Source organism: Sminthopsis crassicaudata, chromosome 2, assembly GCF_048593235.1.
Source record: "Sminthopsis crassicaudata isolate SCR6 chromosome 2, ASM4859323v1, whole genome shotgun sequence".
NCBI lineage: Eukaryota > Metazoa > Chordata > Mammalia > Dasyuromorphia > Dasyuridae > Sminthopsis > Sminthopsis crassicaudata.
This window is the reverse complement of record NC_133618.1, coordinates 320797414-320812323: the sequence shown is the minus strand read 5'-3', so window position 1 is coordinate 320812323 and position 14910 is coordinate 320797414. Positions and strand designations below refer to the sequence as shown.

The window sequence follows — 14910 nt, the reverse complement described above, 5'->3', positions numbered from 1 at the left end:
TTGTGGCAGCCTTTTTTGTGGTGGCAAAAAACTGGAAACTGAGTGGATGCCCATCAATTGTAAAATGGCTGAATAAATTATGGTATTAGCATACTTCTGTTCTCTCTTTATACCAGGGATTCTGCCAATCTGATAAAGTCTAAAGACTTCTCAATGTTTTTAAATGCATTAAATAAAAAAAAAAATATATATATATATATATATGTATCATTGCAAAGGAAACAAATTAAATTGAAATGTAGTTATGAACATTTTCTTAAAAACAAAGTTTACAAACTCCAAGTTAAGAATTCCTGTGTATCATTTCTGTGCAAATGACTGATATACATATCCAGTCCTATTCTGTACCTTAAACACACCTCACCAAAACTATTTTCTGTACATTTCAAACAGGGTATTCCAGCTACAACTCCAACTCAGCATGTCTAAAACAGAATTAATGATCTTTCCCAAAAAAATCCAATAGTCTTTTGTTGAAGGCAAAGTCATTCTTCCAGGTTAACAAACTTCTTATTATTAGCTCTAGTTCATTTCCTATATGCCATCAAATGCCAAATCTTGCCTTTCTACATAATTATAATCACCATCATAGTTCAGGCCCTTATCAAGGTAACCTATATGGCTTCTTGGACATTGGTCTCCTTGTCTTCAGTCTTTTCATACTTCTCTTCAATCCAAATCCAAACAACTGCCCTAATAATTTTTCTGAGCACAGAACTGACATATCACTTTCTTATCAAATAAACTCCAATGGCTTCTTATTGTTTCTAGGACAATAGGTATTTTTCTGGTTGGCTTGGAAACCCTTCACAATCTGGCCCTAACCTATCTTTCCAATCTTGTTACACATTAATTACACCCACCCATCGCCCCCGAATTCTACAGAATAGCCAAAGTGAATTAACACTCCTCAAAAAAAAAAGCATTCCATCTCCCAACTGTGTACCTTAACCAGCTATTCTCCCAAATCTCAATGTACTTCCATCCTAACCTCACCTCAAAGATTCCTTTTCTTCCTTCAATTTACTTTCTATCATTTACCTTCGATATTTTTTCCTGATCCCAACTATTATTGTTATTCCCAGGGGATAATACATAGGAAGTTAATAAATGCTTTATAAATGCTTCAGACCAACCTAAAATAAAAGTTTAATAAGAGCTGAATTTGAATTTAGAGAACCGAGGCCGTTTTCCCAAAGACCAGATTAATTACAACTACTTTGTAACCTTGGGCAAGTCATTTAGCCTTTCTTAGATCTTATATTATGCATATATAAATGGAGAGGGTTCAATAGATCATATCCTAAGGTTCCTTCCAGCTCTATTTCTTTGATTTAAGCTTCTTTAATTAAACTAGCACTGCAGGATATAGAATTCTTTATGCCTTTCATTCAGGTGTGACTGTGAAGATGTGATCTGTTCAAGAGACTATGCATCCTGCTTTTTCCTCTCTCATATTTTAAGCACATTTTCAAAATACAAATGCTGAAAGATTTTACCAAGATAGAAACACAGTCCACAAACATTTATCAAGTTCCGGCTAAAGAATGGAGACTAGAAGGAGACAAAAGTATACATGGATAAGTAAATCTGAGACTTAATCAGCAGAGAGAAATTAATCAAATCTGAAGCAGCTGATAATATCATTAAAAGGCAGAGGTGAAGAGAGTTCAGGACAGAGTGACAAGATATCCTTGGTGAGCATGATCCAGATGAACATCAAGCAAGAAGATTCAGGAGTCATTAGACAGACAAGAGAACTGGGAGAACAGTGTCAAGAAAACCTACAGAGAAGAAAATATCAAGAAGAAAAGAGTGATTGATAGTGTCAAAAATCTATAAGAGGTTTGGAAGTATGAGGAATGAGAAAAGGCCATTCAATTTGGTAATTAAGAGACTGGTAAAGTTGAAAAGAGACTGCTGGAACTCTGTCTTCCCAGAAATCAGCTGGAGTCAGGCTAATCAAAAGTGTTTATTCTTGGTCTTTTGAGGTCCAGTCAGGGGATTAGATCTACTAATCTCTAGACTACATTCCTCTCTCTCCACCGACAAGAGAATGCCTCAATTTCCTCCTCCTACTCCACCCACACAAGTCACTCCCCCTCTTTGTCCCACCAATCGAGCCAGCACAGAATAGTTGGGGAAGGTCATCCTTCAAACATATTTTTAGAGAATTGTCCAATTGGCAATTAGTCTCACGTGTTCCATTATCCAAGTGCATTTGCTCAGTTCTAGCCCCTTACAAGAGACCTATCAGTTGAATGATGAAATAAGCAATTATACTGCAAAGAGTTAAGAAAACTGAGAAGAATACGCTGCATTGTGTTTGGGCAAATTTGCTGTATTTCTAATAGTATAGAAATTCTGCTTTTAAAAAAAAATTGTATAATTGTGATTCTTTGAAAACCATGATATACCAAAAAAAAAAAAAAAAAAAAAAAAAAAATTCATGTGAGCAAAAAGAAGTACCTAGTCGGTAGAAGTAGGCTGCAATACATTTCCAGTTATCACCTAAACACAAAGAAGAGGATAAAGAGCATCAAAAAAATATATAATGAAAAAGAAAATGATTAAGTCCTGTGACTAGAGTAAAGGATAACAAATTTACAATACAGATATTGAATTGGTACTCATAAAATATTTAAAAAGACATGGAAGTGTGTTTCCAAAACATTAAGTAATTCTTTTAAGAGATTCTATGGCAGAACATAGATATTAACTGAAATGGATAAAAACTTACAGATGAATCACACAATCTGTATTGATGAAGGGAATTCCCACATCAAAGAGATCATAAATTCACTAAAGTATTATAGATTTTAAAAGACAGTAAATGCTACCATACTTGACCATTTAGGAGTACATGATGTAACATAGTACTTGAATCATTTTCCATAATCTCTATCTTTAAAAAATAAATAAATAAATGGGGAGTTAGGTGGTGCAGTGGATAGAGCACCAGCCCTTAAGTCAGGAAGACCTGAGTTCAAATCTGATGTCAGATACTTAATAGTTCCTACCCGTGTGACCATAGTTAAGTCACTTAACACCAAAAAAATAAAAAAAAAATAAATGTTTAGAAAGTCCAAGTTTTATCCTTAAACTTCTCTTAACTCACTCAGGAGCTATAAATTCCATTCATTCTTGATCTAATTTTAATTAAGCCAGTTCATAACATTCTTCTAATAAAATAACTTTAATTTTAAAAAATTCCTTTTTACCCCAAAATTATTTTATACATTATCTAGTTTTATATATCTACTTCTATATCCCAGCATAGCAAAGGTCCATACAAAAAGTGGTATTGTCACAACAAATTAGACATCTGCTCAAGTTTCTGTTCATTACCCAATCTATTTAAGAGAAACATTGACCAACAGGTATGATGCTGTTGTTGTTTTGATAGGTACTTTTACTCTAATCTGAGATTTCATTATTACAAGAAATTCTCAATTAGGAAATTCCCTCTACCAATGCAGATCCAAAATTGTTTGGTAACTTATAGAATTAGACAAGTTATCTGAGATATTATGCAACTTATACAGGAATTGGACCTGAACTTACATCTATCAAACTCCCAACCTAGCTTTCCATGGTGACTCTCCCCTTAGATATTATTTTAAATGTAGTATAGTTAATTCAAGAGCTGTATTCTTAATATCTTAAAAAGCAGATTTTTTCCAACACTTCACAATTATACCCATTTTGCTTTTGGTAACATTTATTGAAACTTCAGGGGTTAAGTTTGAAGGAAAAGGTATAAGGATGAATTCAGTAAGAATATTTCCTTGGAGAATTGAAAGGTTTGAAAACTCCCAAGTCAGACTTGACTGATAGCTTAAGAAGCTATCAGTTTATCAAAGAAAAGATAGTTAATAAAAAGGGATGAAAATAAGACTGATTCTAGTCGGCTACAGGAAGCCCCTATTTATAAAGGTGTCACCACTTTATAATTTGCAAAAACATCTTTTCTATCAATACTTAAATTTATTCACCCTAAACTTATATCCTTTAAGTACAGTTCTCTAGTTTTAGTATTTGAAATTTGATGACAAAAGGGTTTTATACTACTCATGCCTTTCATATTCACTTCCCACTTTAACTTAAGGAAAATCACTTAATTTTTTTTTCACTTACCACCTAAAAGCATGGGGGGGAAAAAAAATCTCATTTTAACCAATGCTAAGAAATTTCTAAAAATGCTAAGAAAGGTATCTGGGTTGCATGTCTCTTTGACTAATTATCTTCATGAGAAGCCTTTAAGATAAAACTAATATTTCAAATATGGGAGACTAGATGAATAGAAGAAGTAAAAAAAAAAAAAAAAGTCACAACTTACACAGAACCTACACTCTACTATTACTATCTGCTCAATTCTAATCAATTCCCTTTGCCTCATTAGGCTTCAGGTTCTTCTAATAACATAAATGTTATTAGGGTAGATCATCCCTAAATTCCCTTCTTAATCTAAATAACACCAAGTAAACTACTTTTAGCAGTGAAACAAGTGATTGATCTAGGAGTCATTGTTCAATTATCCTAGCAAAAATCAAAGGATTAATGAGGGAAAAAGTCCTTGAAATAAATAATCTACTCAACTGACAATCTCATCCATAAAGCAATGAAGTATATAACAAAACAAAAATATGAATATGTAACTTTTTGTAATTAAGTACTTTTTCAGAACTACATGAATTCTATATTTTGGGGGGAAAATCAGTTCCCCAACATAACTTAACAAGTAGTATAACTTAAAAACATTTTAAATGAATAAAAAGCACTTGGATTAAAAGTGATTTGCCTTTGTTTTCTAGTTTGCAACTGTTACTCTTTACATTTTTCTCAGTTCTTATTGGATATTATCTCTCCTTTTTGTACACTTCCCCAAGTTAAAAAAAAATAAAAAACTTCAACAATAGTTATGTAAACATTTTAAATATTGTTAAAGGAGTTTAACAAAACTCTGATTTTACCACATCATTATAGGGGATGAATTTACGAGAAAAAGGAAAGAAAAACAGCTATTATAATTTATATCTTAATTACAAAACTACTGAACTCATACAGCTTAGTGAAAAAAGTACAGGGGAAAAATTGCTTAACATTTCAACTAATATACTTCAAGATATTTAACAATACCATTGGATTTGAAAACAGAAGACATCAGCTCTACTACAGTTATTCCTCAACTCATGGGTTTCACATTTTCAGTTTTAGTTATTCATGGGTTGACAACTTGTAATTAAATGTGAATTCAATTTTTGAATTGAAATTTACTGTGTAATGTGGAAAATCACAGACAATGCATGTTTGTAAAGAAAACAAAAAATTTAAGTAAAATGCATTATTCATCTACTTTATCACTTATGATCTTAAGTACCCATATACAAATTTATTATATAAAGTTAAATTTTGTTTAAAGTTTCAGTGTTCTAAAGAACTGTGAGCTAAGAATTTTCTTTGTGAATGCCTCCTTTTTTAATCTTTCTACCATTCAGACACAGTTAGGTGATTTTTCTCTTGCAGTTATCCCTTGCATCTTGAGCTTTTCATAGAAGGAAATCATGAAGCAACTGCTGCAGTTAAACTGCAAAGGGCTGCAAAGACTCTAGTCTCTCTCAGGTAGTATCTTATTTTATGTGGGTTTTTGTGTTAAATAAGAAAGATCAGAATTATTAAAAATAAAAGATTTGGGGTGGGGCCATGTTTTTTCCCCATTCATGGGGGTCCTAAACCCTTAAACAGTCACAAATGTTGAAGGACTTAAGATTGACCAAGTCATTTAATATCTATGGAATCAGCTTCCTCATCTGTAAAATGACAGATTTAGAAAGTTAGGGGCCCTCCCCTGAAAAGATGAGAAAATAAACTATCCTTATCCTTCTTTACAGAGATAGAAGACTAAGGATACTGAGTACTACAATTAAAAGTAATACTTTTGGGGCAGCTAGGTAGTGCAGTGGATAGAGCACCAGCCCTGAATTCAGGAGGACCCGAGTTCAAATGTGACTCAGACATTTAACACTTCCTAGTTGTGTGACCCTGGGCAAGTCACTTAATGGGGGGGGGGGGGGGAGAGTAATACTTTTAAATCTAATTGATTTTCTAACTAATATTCTTCACTGTGCAGGAAATGATTTGTTGGACAAAAATAGATTCTTGACATGACAGCAAAAGAACAATAAAGATGGCAATACTTCCTTGCTAAATATGTCTTCTAGTTTATGACCCCAATAATAAGGAAGGTAAAAATATGAATCTTCCTCTCCTCCCATACAGAAAGCAATAGCAATAAGGTGTTCTGTCTTTTTAGTTACTTGCTGTTATTCTATATTAACAACACAGTTGTCCAGTCCAAAATCTAAAATTGTTCATCAATCATACCCAGAGTGGCATTTATCAGCAAAGACTTTGTTACAAAAGAATCAGCGTAACAACTAAAATTTTATCCAGAAAATAAAATCCTAAATAAGAAACATAAGAAAAAGAAATTTATTTCATGGGATAAAGTAGGATTTGGCCAAATTTAACTATTTAGATAATGTTGATCATAAAAAATAAAAACCTTCAGTTGCACTCAGCAAAAAGCAAAGGGGAAGGGGAAAATGCTATGTGAATTTTATTTTATTCACAGCATCTATAAGCCAGGTACTGTGCTAAGCACTTTAAAAAAAAAAAAAGTTATCATATTTGATTCTCAATAACCCTGTAAAATAGGTACTATTATCCCCATTTTATAGATGGAGAAACTGAGACCAATTAGGTTATAAAGCTAAAATCTAAGGTCAAATTTGAATTCATCTCCTCCTCATTCTGGGCCCAGTGCTCTATCCCTTGTGCTATCAGTTGACTCCCAAGAATAGAACAAGCTTTCCAATGAAGTGATTCAAGGAAAATCCAATAAATTTGTGATGGAAAGAGTCATCTGCATCCACAGAGAACACTATGGAGAATGAATATGGAACAAAGCATAGTATTTTCACCCTTTTTTGTTGTTATTTGCTTGAGGGGTTTTTTTCCTCATGTTTTTTTCCACTTTTGATCTGATTTTTCCTGACCACCATAACAAATATGGAAATGTTTAGAAGATTTGCACATATTTAACCTCTATCAAATTGCTTACTGTCTAGGGGAAGGGGGAGGAAGAAGAAGAGAGGGAGAAAAAATTTGGAACACAAAGTGAATATTGAAAACTATCTTTGTATGTATTTGGAAAAATAAAATACTATTTAAGAAATAAAAGAAAGAACAAGCTCTGAAAGTCAGTGGACCTAATGCTTAATACCTACATGACCCTGAGCAATTCATTCAACCTTGCTGGGCCTCAGTTTCCTCTGTATAAAATCAAAGGAAAGGCTGGTGAAAAGGACAAGTGTTTCCTGGTTTTTTCACCTGCAAATGAATTACTCAAAGCTTCATATCCTTTATCAGGGGTGGTTCTGAAATGAGGTTCAATACTAGTTGGAAATGCAATTTGAAAAAAGAAGAAGTACAAATGTTGTCAAAGGAGGACATACCCTTATGCCCCAAGCCTAATTTGTCTTTAATTTGCTCTTTTTGACAGATGTATACTCTTACATTAGATTAAGTCAATTCAATTAATTCTCAATTGTGTCTACCAACATTCCACTCTAATAACTTATGTGATTCAATTTCATTGTGTAAGGAAAGGACTGGTTATGGTTATTGGTTATTTTACTTTTTTTTTTTTTCCAATTTCCACTTTCTTTCTCAGTGCATGAAAACAGGACTTTTGATATGGTGATTTTTTAAAAATCAGATGATCCAAACGGGTTAAGTCCTTATTCATGCCAGATTCTCCAGCTACCAATTTAACCACCCATTTTAACATGAGGAAACTATTCAAAGATCACATGGGAATAAGATTATAAGGAGTTGATGTCAAAACTAAAATGACAATCTTTTCCATGTAAATTTTTTCAATATATATTAGAATCAGCAACTATTATATAGTTGTTATTATATAGTATAGATTCTGATTGCAAAGGGGAATAATGAAAATTTAATCATTTCAATTCTCAAAAGAAAAATTCATAACATTCTAACAAAATACTCCAATGCTATATCTCCTTGCATTATATAATACTCAAAAAAAACCTTCTACTTTTCCTCATTGCACTCCAGTACTCTCATTACATTCTCCATAGATGTTTCATATATTTTATATATTTCATAAATATAAAGGAAAACCCATGTCAAATGATAAACTACCCTAAGAGGATAGAGATGAGCAAGCTGATTTCTAGGAAGATGACAAAGAAACATCTCTTAAGAGGTGACAACAATAGGTCATAATCTACTAAATATCACTAAGACCAAGCAAAGCTAACTGAATTTTATCAATTGAAGCAAATCATGCTATTAAAGTTAATGTAAGTAATGGTTGAAAATTTCCCATTACCTCTGAATCAGGTAAAGAAGTTAATAAGTGAGGGCAGCTGGATGGTTGAGTGGAGAAAGCACCAACTCTAAAGTCAGGAGGACTTGAGTTTAAATCTTGCTTCAGACATTTAACACTTACTCACTAGCTGTGTGACCCCTAGACAAGCCACTTAACCCCAAATGCTTCCCCACAAAAAAAGAAATAGCAAAAAATATTCTATCTCATATGAATAAATAATATTACTATATGCAAATTTGTATTGTGATTTGCCCTTTCCGAATGAATTGTTCTAGTGGGTTTGTATGATAGCTATTCATCAAATCAACCATTTTTCCCCAATTATCCTTTGTATTTACAACTATTAATTTAAAAAATGTATAGTCTACTCTCTCCAAGCCCTGAAAACATTGAAAAAAATTCCAATTCGTAACTTGACAAATTATAATTCTTCTTTCTTGCAATTTCTACCACAAAACCTACAGAGCATTTACTCATTCATCTAATTCAAATGTTTTCCCACATTTGTTATTTTTTAAAAATCAATGTCAAGTTATGTTAGCATACACTGGAAAAAAAAAAAGTTTTTGGTTTTTTTTAAATTAATCTACATTTTCTTACACAAAGAAATCGAATCACTTTTATTCCCTGCCCAAAAAAAGATACTCTGGACTTATTTTTTAAAACAGAACTTGATGGAGTAAGTAGCACACATTGGAAAGGCAAGATCATACAATTCAGCAATATTTTAATTTTTAAATTTGTCAGGTTATTTTGTGTAGGAATCTAAATTGTATCATAACTATTTACTAAGATTTCAGGTAACATTAGAATTAACATGTGAAAAATCAGTAATTACATTTTGAGGCCTTTAAAAGTTAAATTTCCTCTTTTAGGAAAAATACAAAGGAATGGTAAGAACACAGTACTAATAAAATATCAAAAGACACCAATCATAATCTCAGTGTTCAGCAATAAAAAAGAAGGTGGTCTCTGAGCCCTCTCAAAGTTGTCATGTGATCCTTTAGGGACTTCATTCAGTGGAATGGTGTACCTAGGTGGTAAGCAATGCATAAAATACAAAGTCAGGCTCATCTTCCTGAATTTAAATCTGACCTCATTATTATTATTATTATTATTATTATTAACTTATTAACTGAGTCTAGGCAAGTCACAATTCTGCCTCAGTTCCTCATCTGTAAAATGAGTTGGAGAAGGAAATGGTAGATCACTTCAATATCTCCTATCAAGAAAACCTCAAATGAGGTCACAAAGAGCTGGACCCAGCAACAACAATAAACAACAACAATAATAAAAAGTATAAAAATCACTTCTTAAAACTTATAGTTTCCCCAGCTTACAGCAAATATGAAGCAAAGTGGAGGATCCACATTATTGGAGGTCAGCACCAAGATAAAAATGACTTTTGATTACGAAGGAGACAAAACTAAATTCATTTACCAATTCAAATTAGAACACTATACGATAACAGATGTTCATGATTATATATATATCATTATATATATATAGTCTGGAAAAAGGTTAAACAATATAGTTTAATATCCCCTAAGAAAGCAGGGGAAATCAAGTCAAAAACATGTATTTACAAAAAAGAACAATAGCAGGCACTGCTCATCTCTGAAGATAACCAAAAAAGGCAAAAAGAGCCTTTCTGAACTTAGAAAGGATGGTTACAGAAAGTGGGATTTTAACTGGGATTCGAATGAAGCCAGAGAAGCCAAAAGAGGGTGGATAAGGAAGGAGAGCGGTCCAGATATAAAGGAGAACCAGAGAAAATCCATAAAGACGAGCATCTCCTGGCACCAAGAAGGAGGCTAGTGCACCGAACCAAATACTACATTGAGAGAAATAAGGTGTATGAATGAAAAGTTGGAAGGGGCTAAACTATTAAAGGCTTTAAAACTCAGAGGACTTTTATATTTAATCCTGGAGATAATAGGGAATCACTGGAGTTTATTAATTAGGGGTAAAACTCTAACAAGATTAATTTGTCAGCTAAGAGGAGAATGGGGAGGAGGGGGGAAGGGAAGAGAAAGAGGAGAGAATTAAGGTAGGGAGATCAATGAAAAGGCTACATCAATAGATCAGGAGTGACAAGATGAGGGTCTGCACCAAAGTAGCTGCAATGCAAAAAGACAGAAAGGGTATATAGGAGATACGTTATAAAAATACAAACTGCAGGATTTATAAATACATTGCTACATAAAGAATGGGACAATAATATAAAGACTAGAATACCTATGTAGCAAGACTGGGTGATTGAAAGGATGGCAATGTCTTGCTAAGTAACAGAAGTAACAAAAAGACATCCACAAATATAAGATTAACAGTTTTGAAAAAATTTATTAAAAATTAAAGATTTTAGGCATTGAAAGGGTAAATTTCATATATCTATAAAATTCATTTATTTAGGACACAAGATTTTTCTAACAATGGCACAAAATAATACAGGTACTGCAGTTTTAGAAAAGATCAGGTGCAACATCATTACAAAAAAAAACTAAGAAAATTTTGAATTTATTAAACACTTTTGAAGAAAGTGGTTTAGAATTAGGTACCTCCCTCCCTTCCTTTCTTCTTACTTTGCTTAACCTTTTGTAGTCTGGCTTCCAATTTCAGCCTTCAATAGGAATCTAAAGTCTTTTCTCAATCCTCATAGCATATGGGGATTACCTAGCTTCCATTTCTAAAAATGAAATGATTATTGCCCTGATATTCTCCTCTACATTTTCATGACTGCCTTCCTGGATCTCCTACCAGTCTGTGTCTTTAGCTAGATCTTCAACAAGGTGATGACCACTTATCATAGTGTATCCCCTCAAGACTCTGTCCTGGGACTCCTCTCCCCCTTCATACTATCAGACTTGATTTTTACTATCTCTATGCAAATAGTTCCCAGATTTGCTTTTCCAGTCCTAAGCTCTCTCACCTCCTTTTACAAATTTCCAAATAGATCTTAAACTCCACATTTCAAAATTGACCCTTTCAAATCCTTCCTCTTCTGAACTTCCCTATTATGCCCTCAGACTCTCAAAGTAGGTGTCATTCTCAATGGCACTCAATGAAAAAAAAGTCTGACAGAGACTACTCCATCGGTAGTCAAGACCCTTTGTTTCCTTCCACCAGTGTAACATATGACCCTTTCTAGTCCTGCACCACCCTAATGCAGACTCATTAGTTCATACCTGGTTCATTTCCATAAACTCAATCTCCCTGCCTCAATTTTCTCACTACCCTAATCTACCTTTCACTCAGCTGTCAAACTTATCTTTCTCAAGTCAACCTCACTACTTAAATTCCAATGCTAGCTACCCTACTTGCATATAAAATTCTCTGATTTTCTAAGTCCTTCATAACCTGGCCCTCTCATACCTTTCTACTACTCTTACAACTTAATCCCCTCCACCTTACAGTTTCCTTACAGTTTCTCATACAAAAAGCTACATTTCTAGACATTTTCACTTGCTGTCTCCCATACCTGAAATGCTCTCCCCTCATCTTTTCCCGGGTCTCAGCTAAAATCCTACCCTTTGCAGGAAGCCTTTCCTGGTGCTCTTTGATATCTTGCCTCTAGATAACCTCCAATTTCTCCTGTTTATTTACCCTCATCTTGTTTATAGCATGTTTATAGCATATAGCAATTTACCCCCATTAGACTATGAGTTACTTGAAAAGGTCTTTTTTTAAAATCTTTCTATGTCCAGAGTTTAGCATAGTGTCTAGCATTTAGTAAACACTAAACTAGCTAACCAACATTTCCCACAACATTCTAAGCCAATAAATAAATAAATAATGAGTTCATAAAGAAAAAGTCCAGAACAAAAGTTGACCCAATATCTAAATCAACTCAACAATATGTCTATACAGTCATTTCAAAGCTAAAAAGTTGAAATCAGTCCACTCAACCTCAATCTGAAGAGCAAGAGGCTGAGGAAACTGGATGAGTGAGATAGCTCTAAGCTAACAATCAAAATTGGAAGTTTTTAAAAAGATCATAAAAAGACTGGATAAGCCCAAACAAGAAATAAAGAAATCTGTATCTTTTTTTGTTCAATTCCTCTCTAATACGATGTTTTCACCACAAAAACTTATTTACATAAACTTTCCACATTATATTTCAACTAATTACAGTGGCAAATTTCTAAAAGTTAACCTCAACTATAATTTATAGTTCGCTCCATTAAAGTCACCAGGACTCTATAGCAGTTCTGATTTAACCCAAAATTAGTTAAGAACCTAAATTTAAAAGAATCTTGTCTTGAAAAAAAAAAATTAAAATTACTCTTGCATAGTGCTGTATGTCTCTTTCCTGGTCCCACTTTTCACAATGCAATTAGATGCTTCTTCACCAGAGATTAATATAAGTAGCTGTGGTGCTATCCTATTCTTGTTATATATAAGGCATTTTTATTACCGATTTTTCTGAGTCAGTCCCGCTTTTTCACTGAGATTTCTATAGCACGAAAAAAAAAATCTGCCTGCGGAAACTAAGGAGAGGAAGCTGCTCAGGAAGGCTACTTCCATTCCAAGGTTCTGACTTCATTTATTTAAGGTCATATTTTCAGAGGCTTCGCTTTGGGGAGGGCGGGGAGAAAGGAGGAGAAAAAAGGGGCGCGGGAAAAACTTGGGCAAGGGAACAGCCGGGAAGTCTCTGTGGGAAAAAGTGGGGCGAGAGCAACAGCATGGCAGCGGCATGGCCCGGCACCGGCAGAGTGGGAGGGAGGGCCTGTTCTTCGGCTACAGGCGATAATCCTCCCTTCCTCCGAGAGGCCTCGGGTCGGGCTAAAAATAGGTGCCTCGGACAGTCACCTCGCCACCCTTCTCGGAGTAGCCTCGGACATTCCCGAGAAGCCCCCGGAAGGAGACGTCGCGGACCCGTTGGGCAGCTCGGTGACTTCAGGAGACCCTCGTCCTCCCGGGTGCCCTGCGCCGGGGCCAAGTGTGGAAAAGACAGCGAAAGGACAGAGAACTGAGCCCGTGCCCCGACTTCCCTGCCCCGCCCCCGTCCCGTCCCCCGGACCGGGCCGCATCGCCTGGGCCTCCGCCCGCCACAGAGTCCCGGGAGAAGGCCGGGAGAAGCGAGCGGCCCAAGGCCTAGAGCCCGCTAAGGCAGAGAGGCCCGGCCGCGCCTCGGGATGAATCCCCGCGGCCGCGCCCCATTCCCAGCCCAGCCGGGCACGGCCCGCCGTGGCCTCGTTCGCTCGCTCGCTCCCTACCTCCCTCCCTCCCCCCGGGGCCAGAGGCTCTCAGACTCCGGCCCGGCCCTCCTCCTTCCCGGCCTCCCTTCCTCACCGTGCGCGGCGGCCGCGGGACCGGTGAAAGGGAAAAGGGGCGGAGGCTGGAGGAGCTGAGGTTGGTCCCGAAGCTCGTGAGCGGTGGGGGAAACCCAGTCCCGACGCGCCGCCGCCGTCTCCACCGCCGCCGCCGCCACTCAGGTGCCTGTGTCGCCGCCCGGCAGGAAGCGGACCGAGCTGAGGGGCGGAGGCAGCCGCGGCACGTCCCCGGCGTCTGGGCCGCGGGTGCCCGGAGACCGGCCCCTTAAAGACACAGGCGCTCAGCCCTCTTCCGATCGCCCCGCCCCCGCTCGCCCCGCCCCCGGCCCCTGCCGGCTAGGACCGGGACTCACTCACCAGCTTGGCCATCACCTTGGGAGCTCCCCGCTGTGGAGACGAGCTGGTGTTCTGCCACCCAGAAACCCGCCGGGCGCTGGAATTCAAGAATCCTATTCGGTGAGAGGGATAAGGGGACACCTTATTTGAGGCTCAGCCAACGTCACCCGAGTCCAGCTGCACCGAGTGCCCTCTGGCTCCGGTTCCTAGGGCAGGCTGCAATCATATGCTTGCAACATCCCATGGTCCGGTGGGCCATTCCCAGACCCCCAACCGCTGGCTGGTCAGGCGCTGTGAATCTGGAAGGACGGCATTAACGGATGTCATCTCACCCGGACAAACAGCTAATAAACAAACGCCTCCTTAAACGCCTACTGTGTGCCAGGCAGCATGCTACTCGCTCCATACAAAAGGGTCTACCTTCAAGGAGCTTGCACTCTCATGGGCCAGACCACGTGCAAACAAAAAGGCACAATCTATACACAGGTTAAATAAATTTTTAATAGAGAAGGCAATGGAACTAGAGGAAAAGTTCCCAATAAAAGATGGGATTTTGTTGGGATTCAAATGAATGACAATAATTGTTTTACTGTTATTTGGTAACAACATTTATAGATAACTTTTATATATTGTCCAAGTCTACAGCATTTTAAGGTTGTCAAAGTGTTTTACACGCTTCCCATCACAACCCTCCTAAAGAAAAAGAGACCTGGGGCAGCTAGGTGGCGCAGTGGTAGAGCACCAGCCTTGAATTCGGGAGGACCGGAGTTCAAATCTTATCTCAGACACTTAACACTTCCTAGCTGTGTGACCCTGGGAAGTCACTTAACCCCAGACTCAGAAAAAAAAAAATAAAAAAAAAGAAAGAAAAGAAAAGAG

The 14910-nt window shown here is 36.8% G+C and overlaps 1 protein-coding gene across 6 annotated transcripts in view; it reads right to left on the bottom strand.

The window, feature by feature from the left end:
• KTN1 (kinectin 1) overlaps positions 1-13931 on the bottom strand; it is a 136168-nt gene extending 122237 nt beyond the window's left edge. For all 6 annotated transcript variants that reach the window (XR_012486485.1, XM_074290202.1, XM_074290204.1 and 3 more), the window contains exon 1: positions 13715-13931. The gene's annotated coding sequence lies outside the window, so the exon portion shown is untranslated. The remainder of the gene's footprint in view (positions 1-13714) is intronic.
• Between the last annotated feature and the right edge of the window lie 979 nt (positions 13932-14910).